The sequence below is a fragment of the Hipposideros armiger genome, unplaced genomic scaffold (genome assembly GCF_001890085.2).
Source record: "Hipposideros armiger isolate ML-2016 unplaced genomic scaffold, ASM189008v1 scaffold_3, whole genome shotgun sequence".
Lineage (NCBI taxonomy): Eukaryota > Metazoa > Chordata > Mammalia > Chiroptera > Hipposideridae > Hipposideros > Hipposideros armiger.
In genome coordinates this window covers 95,784-103,947 of record NW_017731353.1, presented here as the reverse complement: position 1 = coordinate 103,947, position 8,164 = coordinate 95,784, and the positions used below count along the sequence as shown (strand labels likewise).

Genomic DNA, 8,164 nt, shown 5'->3' with positions numbered 1-8,164 from the left:
AACTAGACTAAAGAACAAAGGACAGCAACTTGTCTGTTCCCCTTCCCCCAATTCCCCAACGCTGTTCCCTCCCTCAATCCCCCAAAAAACTTTAAAAAATATTAAAAAATAAAATAAAGGGACAAAGGACAAAGAATGACAAAGGGGGCAATGTAAAGACACAGATGTGCCAGGCAAAAAACTATTTCAGCACCAACATTTGTTTTGTACAATACTCTTCTTAACCTTTCCATACCACTCCCTTTGTTTTTTCCAGAAAAAGTTTGCGGCCATGGTTTTCCATTATTGCTATTATTTTAGAGAGAAAGAAATCTCAGAGAAGTTGTACAGATGCTTTACAAACAGGTGTAAATTTCAAGTCACACATATTCTGAAAAAAATGTTAAGAGGATTTATCAGTGACCAGTCTGATGCCACAATGAAGTTGAACTGCAAAAATTTTAAATGGAATTTTAAGAAAATGACTTACCAACCTTCCAACTCTATAATCTGCACGTTTACTTTCTATCATATATGAAAAGAAGATAATAGTAATAGGAAAATACATTTGAAGAGAGATCCTGTGATTTTTCACTTAGGGACAGAAAATTCTGTAAAAGCCACACTATCTACATGATTTAAATAAAACCAGCACACACTAAAATTTCCTATCACAGGCTTACTCAAGAGTTTAGAGGGCTTCAATCACTTGGAACTAGGAGGTGCCTTAATATGTTAAATTTAGAACCAAAGTACTCACTTCCCTTTTTTCTTCAGATTATTTTGCTTATTCCCCAGTACCCTGAATTAAATATGTGTGGTCTATTCTGTCATTCAAAACTATTACTCTGATCTCAGACAAATCTGTCTTTTACTTCCCTGATTACAAAATTCCCTCTTTCATATATACTTATCCAATCTGCTTGTCTTCTTCTCATATAATGATTCAAATATTCTTCCAGGCAGATTTAAACAAACCAAAAAACGTATCTCTACTTGAGGAGTTTTTTAATCTTTTTGTGCCATAGATCTTTCTGGTAGTCTGGTGAAGCCTATAGACCCCTTCTCAGATTGCTTTTAAATGCATAATTAAATACATGAGATTAAAAAGGAAACCAACTATACTGAACTATTAGCAAAACAATTTTAAAAACACTGCTACAGTATTATACGTGCAGCTTTAACATCGCATTAAATAACAAGTTCTAACAGTGGGTCTAACGATACCATAAATTTGTAAAATTATAAGCATAAATGATAGTTTGAGATATATGCAACAACTTGTAAACACGATACAACTATATCTGTAATTCTTATTGGTGACAAAGTCACAGGCATTGCTAACTCTACTGTGGTTTGTTGCCTGTATTCATAATTGAAGGAAATAATAAATTACAGTTATCAGATAATAAAAATAAAGATGTGATTTTATCCCCATTCTAGTTCAAGGGCCCCCCCTCCTCACCCCCTGTCCCCAGTGCTATCCACCAACTGGCGAATCCCAGGTTAAAAACCCTTTTTAGTTGAAAGCCTTGCTCAAACAGATTTTTCTCACAAATTTTAAAATAAAAACACTGAATCCTCCTTTGACCTAGTTCTTGTCTGAATGCTTCCCTGTTTTTACGCAGACTTATACACAGAACGCTGTTTATTTCTACGATTTGCCTAGCCAGCACCCATTTAAATTTTGCCCGTCAATAAAAGGTGAGATTGAAGGAGATAAAAGCAACCAACAGTACCTCACCTCCAGACCTCCAACAGCAAGTGGAAAGACACCAAGTACAGTGTGTGTGTGTGTGTGTGTGTGTGTGTGTGTGTGGTAGGTGGGGTGCCCCCGAGACCCGTGAGTCTAGCTTGTCAGGAGTCCCCAAAGCACTCCATCTTCACCAGCAGCACTCAGGACCCCCTCCTTGCCTCCTGTGCTCCGTTTTCCTACCTGCCTCGCCTCTGGCTCACACCCGAAGCCGCCGGCGGCCCATCCCATCCCCCACGCGTCCCTCCCTCTCGTCCGCTTCAGGCCGCCCAGGCCCCTGCGCGCCACCACACCTCTCCCCTCCGCCAAACTGTGACTCCGCCCACCCCCACTTTCCCCGACACTGGAGAGCCAGGGGTCAGCTGGAGCCGCCGGCCCGGCCGTCAGGCGCAGGCTGCGGCCCTAGGCCGGAGCAGCCCGGTCGGCAGACGTGGAGCCCTGCAATCGGCGCGGGTTAACGGGGGGCGCGCGCTCACCAAGAGGATCATGCGGTGGAGGGAACCGAGGTCTCCGCCCGACCGCCACTCGGCCTCGGAGCCGTCGCCGTCGCCGTCGCCCTCGCCGCGAACTGCCACCGCCGTTGCTGCCGTCGCCGCCACTCGTTAGTTTGGCTTCCCTGCGTCCTGCGGTGGCGCTGCCGCCACGCCATCGCGCATGCGCAACGCCGCGGGGCCCCTGGGACTGGTAGTTCAGGTCGGCGGCCCAGCGGGGCCCCTTCCGCCTTAGCGGGCCAAGTCGGCTACCAGCTTAAGCGGATTTAGTCGCCCGCGGTACCGCCAAGCGCCTTCCGGGAAGTTGCTCTTCACCAAACACTGGCCCCTTTTTCACTTGCCAAGGACACATCATTCGAAATACACACACACACACACACACACACACACACACACACACACACATCTCTCCCTTTTTGTCCAATTGCCTTTAGAGGTATCTGGACTTTCCCTTTTAAACCTGATTTCCCGCCCTCATTTTATCAAATTATATTTATTGTAAACATGACCAAACAGTTTTTAAGTTTATTGACAACTTATCTAAATTTTTTATTTTTTTTTTACAAAAACAATTCAGATATTCAAATTCTAGTTAACTGAGCTGAACAGTCATAGAAACCTTAAGAATTGGAAGACACTTTAAAGGTCATTAGTCCAACTCCTGCCCGGGCAGGAATTCCCTCTTGTACATTTCAGCCAGATGGTCATCCAACTTGTATTTCCAACAGTTCAAATTTCAGGGAGTTCACTACCTTAAGTAAGGCTGCCTACTCCATTGTTGGACAGCTCTAAATGTTAGAACATTCTGCCACCTGCTGAACTGAAATCTGCTGCCCTTTTACTTTCTTCCACTGCTAGTAGTTATGCTGCCTGGAGCAATATATGGAAATGTTTTCCACGTGACAGCCTTTCAAAAAATTGAAAACAATGATTTTATCATCCAACACTCTAGGCAAAAAAGAAAAAAATAATCACTTTTCCAACTGTTTCAAATGTGAATCAGCTGTGACTTCTTTCCAGTTAGTCATCCTCCTTGATGTATTATCTTTAAAAACTGTCAAAATTTGTTTCACATTTATTGCCTCATTTTATTACCACAACAGCATTCTATGATAAGCTGGTCATAGTATATGTATATATATTTTTTTGTTACTATATTGCCATTAAACTGATTCAAAGGTTATCAGCTGTTGTAAAGCACTGCCCAAAGCACCAGATGAATGAATGAAAAAGGTAACAGGATATGGTTTACACTCTAGGGTAAAAGGATAGCTTGCACAGATTAAGGATGATAATAAACTAAGGTACAAAATGCTACAAGATTCCCAGAGAGAAAGGCTTCAACAAGTTGAGAGGCCATGACCTTAAGAAGGTGGTAACATTTGGGAGTTGCTAGATGGCTGGATTTCAAGAAGGGAAATGGCAGGTGAGGATTGCTAGCTTAAGCAAAATGAACACGTAAAGGAACACGGTCAGTTTGCTCTCACTTAACACTGATGTGCTGGCACACACAGGCCAGGGAGGAGAGGAAAGTACCCCAAAAGTTGCAAAAAGTTCTCCAGGGTCCTGAAGAAACCTAACTGTACATGGTTAAGGAAAAAAGAGCACTGGGATCATCAATTGAGTGTTCAGAGCTCTACTCTGTCACCTACAAATGAAGAGCTTTGACTAGATCAGCAGTTTTCAATCTTTTTTTCCACTCAGCACACCCAAGGAATACAACCCCACACAGAACAATGGATCACTACAACAGGAATTCTTGAGGAATATGAGTATTTATTATTCTTAACACCTTTTGCACATGGGAAAGTTAATTCAAAAAGTAAAAAGATGCTCAAAATCAATAAACAGTACTCCATGGGGGCACAGAGCCCTATTTTATTTACCGCTGTCTCCCTGGAAACTGGCATACTGTCTAAGACAAAATGTTAGGTAGAAGTTAGAAAATGTAGAAGGAGAGGGAGTGGGAGGGGTCCACAGTGCTTACAGAAAAAGCTCATAAATAACTTTGATTAACTGCCTCCAGCCACCGTATCTGTTTTTACTGTACAACCGATGAAAAGAGGTGGTCTGGAGCACGAGAAGGATCTGAGTTAACAGACCTCCACCCATCTTAGGAGGTCACACCCTCCCATGGAAGAGCATGTACCACCTTTTTTCACCAAATAAATTTGTAACTACCCCACCAGGCAAACTATTTAAGTCCTCAGGACCTGGGGACTGGGGCCTATGATCCTCCCTCCTACCTCAGCTAGGCCCGTTCTCTTCCCTGAGAACAGATCACTAATAAACCCTGCTTGCATGCTAATCAGCTTGCTGACCTTTGATTCTTCACTGTGTAGGCAAGAACCAAGCCACCTGCAACAGTAATACCTATTTTTTTTTTAATGAATGGGATGAATAAAATGAACCCTGGCCAAATAAAGCCCTTTTTCTTTCAGAATACCACTCAGCCTTTCCTGACATGCATTTATATAGTCACAAAACTCATACTGGATCTTGATTCGAGCTCAGTTCGGACTCTTAGCTCCACACTCTCCTTTAGCTCACTCTGCCACAGAATCAGAGTAGTGACAAACTCAGAAATTTTGTTGTTGTTTTTTTTTAAAGATTTTTTGGGGGAATGGGGGGAGGGAAACAGACAAGTTGCTGTCCTTTTGTTCTTCAGTCTAGTTGTAGAGGACGTCGCTTCACTGGCCCATGTTGTTATTACCATTGCGCTCTTCCCTGGTGAGGCAGATTGGTCACCTGCCACTGGACAGCCGCACAGGGTGGCTCACAGCAGCTCATGCTGCTGGCCGCTCACGCTCGCTGCTGGCCACTCATGGTAGCTTACAGCAGCCCACTGCAGCCTACGTTGTTGCCATTGCCAGCGACTCAAGGCAGCCCAGCTCCAGGTTGAGCTGTTGTTCACCATCTTAGCTGTAGAGGGCGCAGCGTCACTGGACCATGTGGGATCCAAACCCACGGCCCCGCTGCTCAGAGCTGGTGTTCCAAGCCAACTCCTAACCAACGGGCCACTCGGCCGGTCCCTCAGAAGTTTTTTTTGTTTTGTTTTTTAATGTTCTTTTTCCTTCTATTGGTGCACAGCCAGTCTTAGAGATAAGCCAAAAAAGCAGATGCTATGGCAAGTGACTTCAGGGGTCTTTGGCAAGTATTTCTTGACAAAAATATTTTATCTCCAAGTCTGTGAAAGGTCAGAAAATGCCACAATTAGTGATGGATACACTGAATCACAGATGTTAGAGCTGAGTGTCAGAGATACTCTAGTCCAACACCCTCAATCATTTGAATTTAGAGGCTGTTCCTCAAGAGATACTAATTAAAAAGTACATGCCCCTGACTTAGGAAAAAAATATGACAGTTAAGTGAGAGAAAACCATACCAGAAAGGAAAACAGGGCCATACCCAGAAAGAAGATTAGGAAAATGGACAGCAAGATGAAAGGGAAGAAACAAGGACCTCATCTATGATATAGATTTATTTGGCACATAGCTTAGGAAATAAATTACTTTGAAGTAGTAGTACACACTGGCTGTGGGCTGCAGCCAGTGGAAAGATTAATCTGTGTCTCATCTGAAAGAGCGGATTAAACTATAAACTTGGTGATAAGTAACTACTGCAATAATGTGAGTAGAAAAAAATTCAGCAGAGAATTCATAATTTTACTATGAATGAATTCTGAGACTATTTTCAACTGTAAAACTGAGATGTCACCAGCCCTATCTATCCCTTCTAGTTGTTACGAGGATAAAAATCAGAGGATAGAGGGCAAAGCTTTGTTTAGCATAAAGCAAAACACCAATGTAAGATGTTCTTCTATGATGAGTTCAAACTCAAACGGCAAGCAAACATTTAAAACACTCAATGCTAAAGGCTAGCTTAGACATTTTTCATTCACTGCATTTCTTCTCTAAAATTTATGTTCAGACAGGTAGTACAGGAATTCATTCTTGTTCTTAAAAAAAAATGTATACAATACAAATAACTCAAAGTTCCTCTTGATTCCCATCCAGTTCCACCCAGAGGGAGCCACTTTTGTCAACTTGATAAGTATCTGTCCAGACTTAGAGTGTGTGTGTGTGCATAACACTAATAGGATCATATTGTATATACAGTTTTGTGTTCTGTAACTTGTTTTCATTTAATAATAAATCCTGGGGCATCTTTCCATATCAATACATAAAAATCTACCTCACTGCGCGGGCCAAGTGGCGCGTTGGTTAGGAGTTGGCTTGGGACACCAGCTCTGAGCAGCACCGCACCAGTTTGGAACCCACATTAGGGCAAGTGATGCTGTGCCCTCTACAGCTAAGATGGTGAACAACAGCTCGACCTGGAGCTGGGTTGCCATGAGTCGCTGGTGATGGCGTAGGCTGCAGTGAAGCTGTAGTTGGCTCCTGTAAGCTACCGTGAGTGGCCGGCAGCCGGCGTGAGCTGCCATGAGCCGCCCTGTGCGGCAGCCCAGTGGCCGGCGACCAATCTGCCTCACCTGGGAAGAGTGCAATGATAATAACAACATGGGCCAGGGAAGCGACGTCCTCCACAACTAGACTGGAGAACAAAAGGACAGCAACTTTTCTGTTCCCCTCCCCCAATTCCCCAATGAAATCTTTTTTTTTAAAAATCTACCTCATTGTTTTGAAACTTTGCACAATATTTCCATAGTATAATCTACTATTGTTTATTTAGCATCCTTTATTGATGGACATTTTGAATAACAACAACAAAAAAAACCCATGTGAATTAACTATGCTGCTGTTTTAATGGGAAAATGTTTCTAAAGCTCTGGGAATCTGTAAACAAAAAAAATCCAGAAAGACATGCATAAAAGCTGTCTTATGCACAGAAGCAGAAAGTATTCCCTCACAAAATCTTTCGTACACTTAAAATAATCCAATTGAAAAGTAAAGGACTAGACTCCAGTTATAAGTTATAGTCTTACTCCATGTTCTGGGCCCTTAGTTGTCCTGTACTGGCCTCAACTGCAGGCTCAGAAACAGTAGCACGGAGGTCAATTTACTATGAAGTTGACAGAACTTACAATTTAGGGCCCCTCACTCGCCTGGGGACCCTTCCAAGGCCAGAGCAATGTATTTACATAGTCATATGGTTTTGTAACCTTTGCCAAGAAATTTTAAATTACTGGCTAAGTTGAGGGCAACAGATAAAAGTCTAAAACTTGAGAATACTGAAAATGAGGAAAGTGACTCCTGTAGAACAGGGTCATAAATCATGGAACTCACACTTCAGCTCAATAAAATCTATAAATCTCATTTTTTCTACCAGTACCAGGGATGTACCGACTGATAGGAGCTGTAATGTTAATGCAATATTAGACTTGGTGCATTACCTGTATTTGAATTTAGCCCATGACTAATTATAATGTATGAAATATCTTTAATGGAATCATCTTACATATTTTTCACTGACAACCTTTTTTGGTCTCTTGTATTAATTTTAAGTTCTTAAAGTTTTTTCAACTTGATGAGTTCCTGATAGATTCTTTAAATAACAATAAAATGTAGACAAAAATGTAACATGCAATTTACTCTTTGAAAAATATAGATAGCAACAATTTTAATGGCTATATATTTCATCATACTGAATTTCAAAATGGAAATTCTTTATTTCTGATAAAGTTTTAAAGTGCTAAATTCATGCAAATTAAAAAGAATTCTAGTGTACAGAAATAATTAAATAGAAGTTTAAGACTTTTTAAAGCTTATTTAAAAATATACAGTATAGGGCCGGCCGAGTGGTGCATTGGTTAAGAACTGGCTTGGGACGCCAGAGGGCCCTGGTTCAGATCCCACATATGAGGGCCAGTGACACTGCCCTCTACAGCTAAGATGCTGAACAACAGTTCAACCTGGAGCTGGGTTGCCCTGAGTCATTGGTGATGGCGTAGGCTACAGCCCCTGCTGCAGTGGGTTGCCAT

At 42.1% G+C, this 8,164-nt stretch overlaps 1 protein-coding gene across 1 annotated transcript in view; it reads right to left on the bottom strand.

The window, feature by feature from the left end:
• Positions 1 to 2,355, bottom strand: part of GAPVD1 (GTPase activating protein and VPS9 domains 1) — a 71,937-nt gene extending 69,582 nt beyond the window's left edge. The window contains exon 1 of the mRNA XM_019641556.1: positions 2,209 to 2,355. The gene's annotated coding sequence lies outside the window, so the exon portion shown is untranslated. The remainder of the gene's footprint in view (positions 1 to 2,208) is intronic.
• Between the last annotated feature and the right edge of the window lie 5,809 nt (positions 2,356 to 8,164).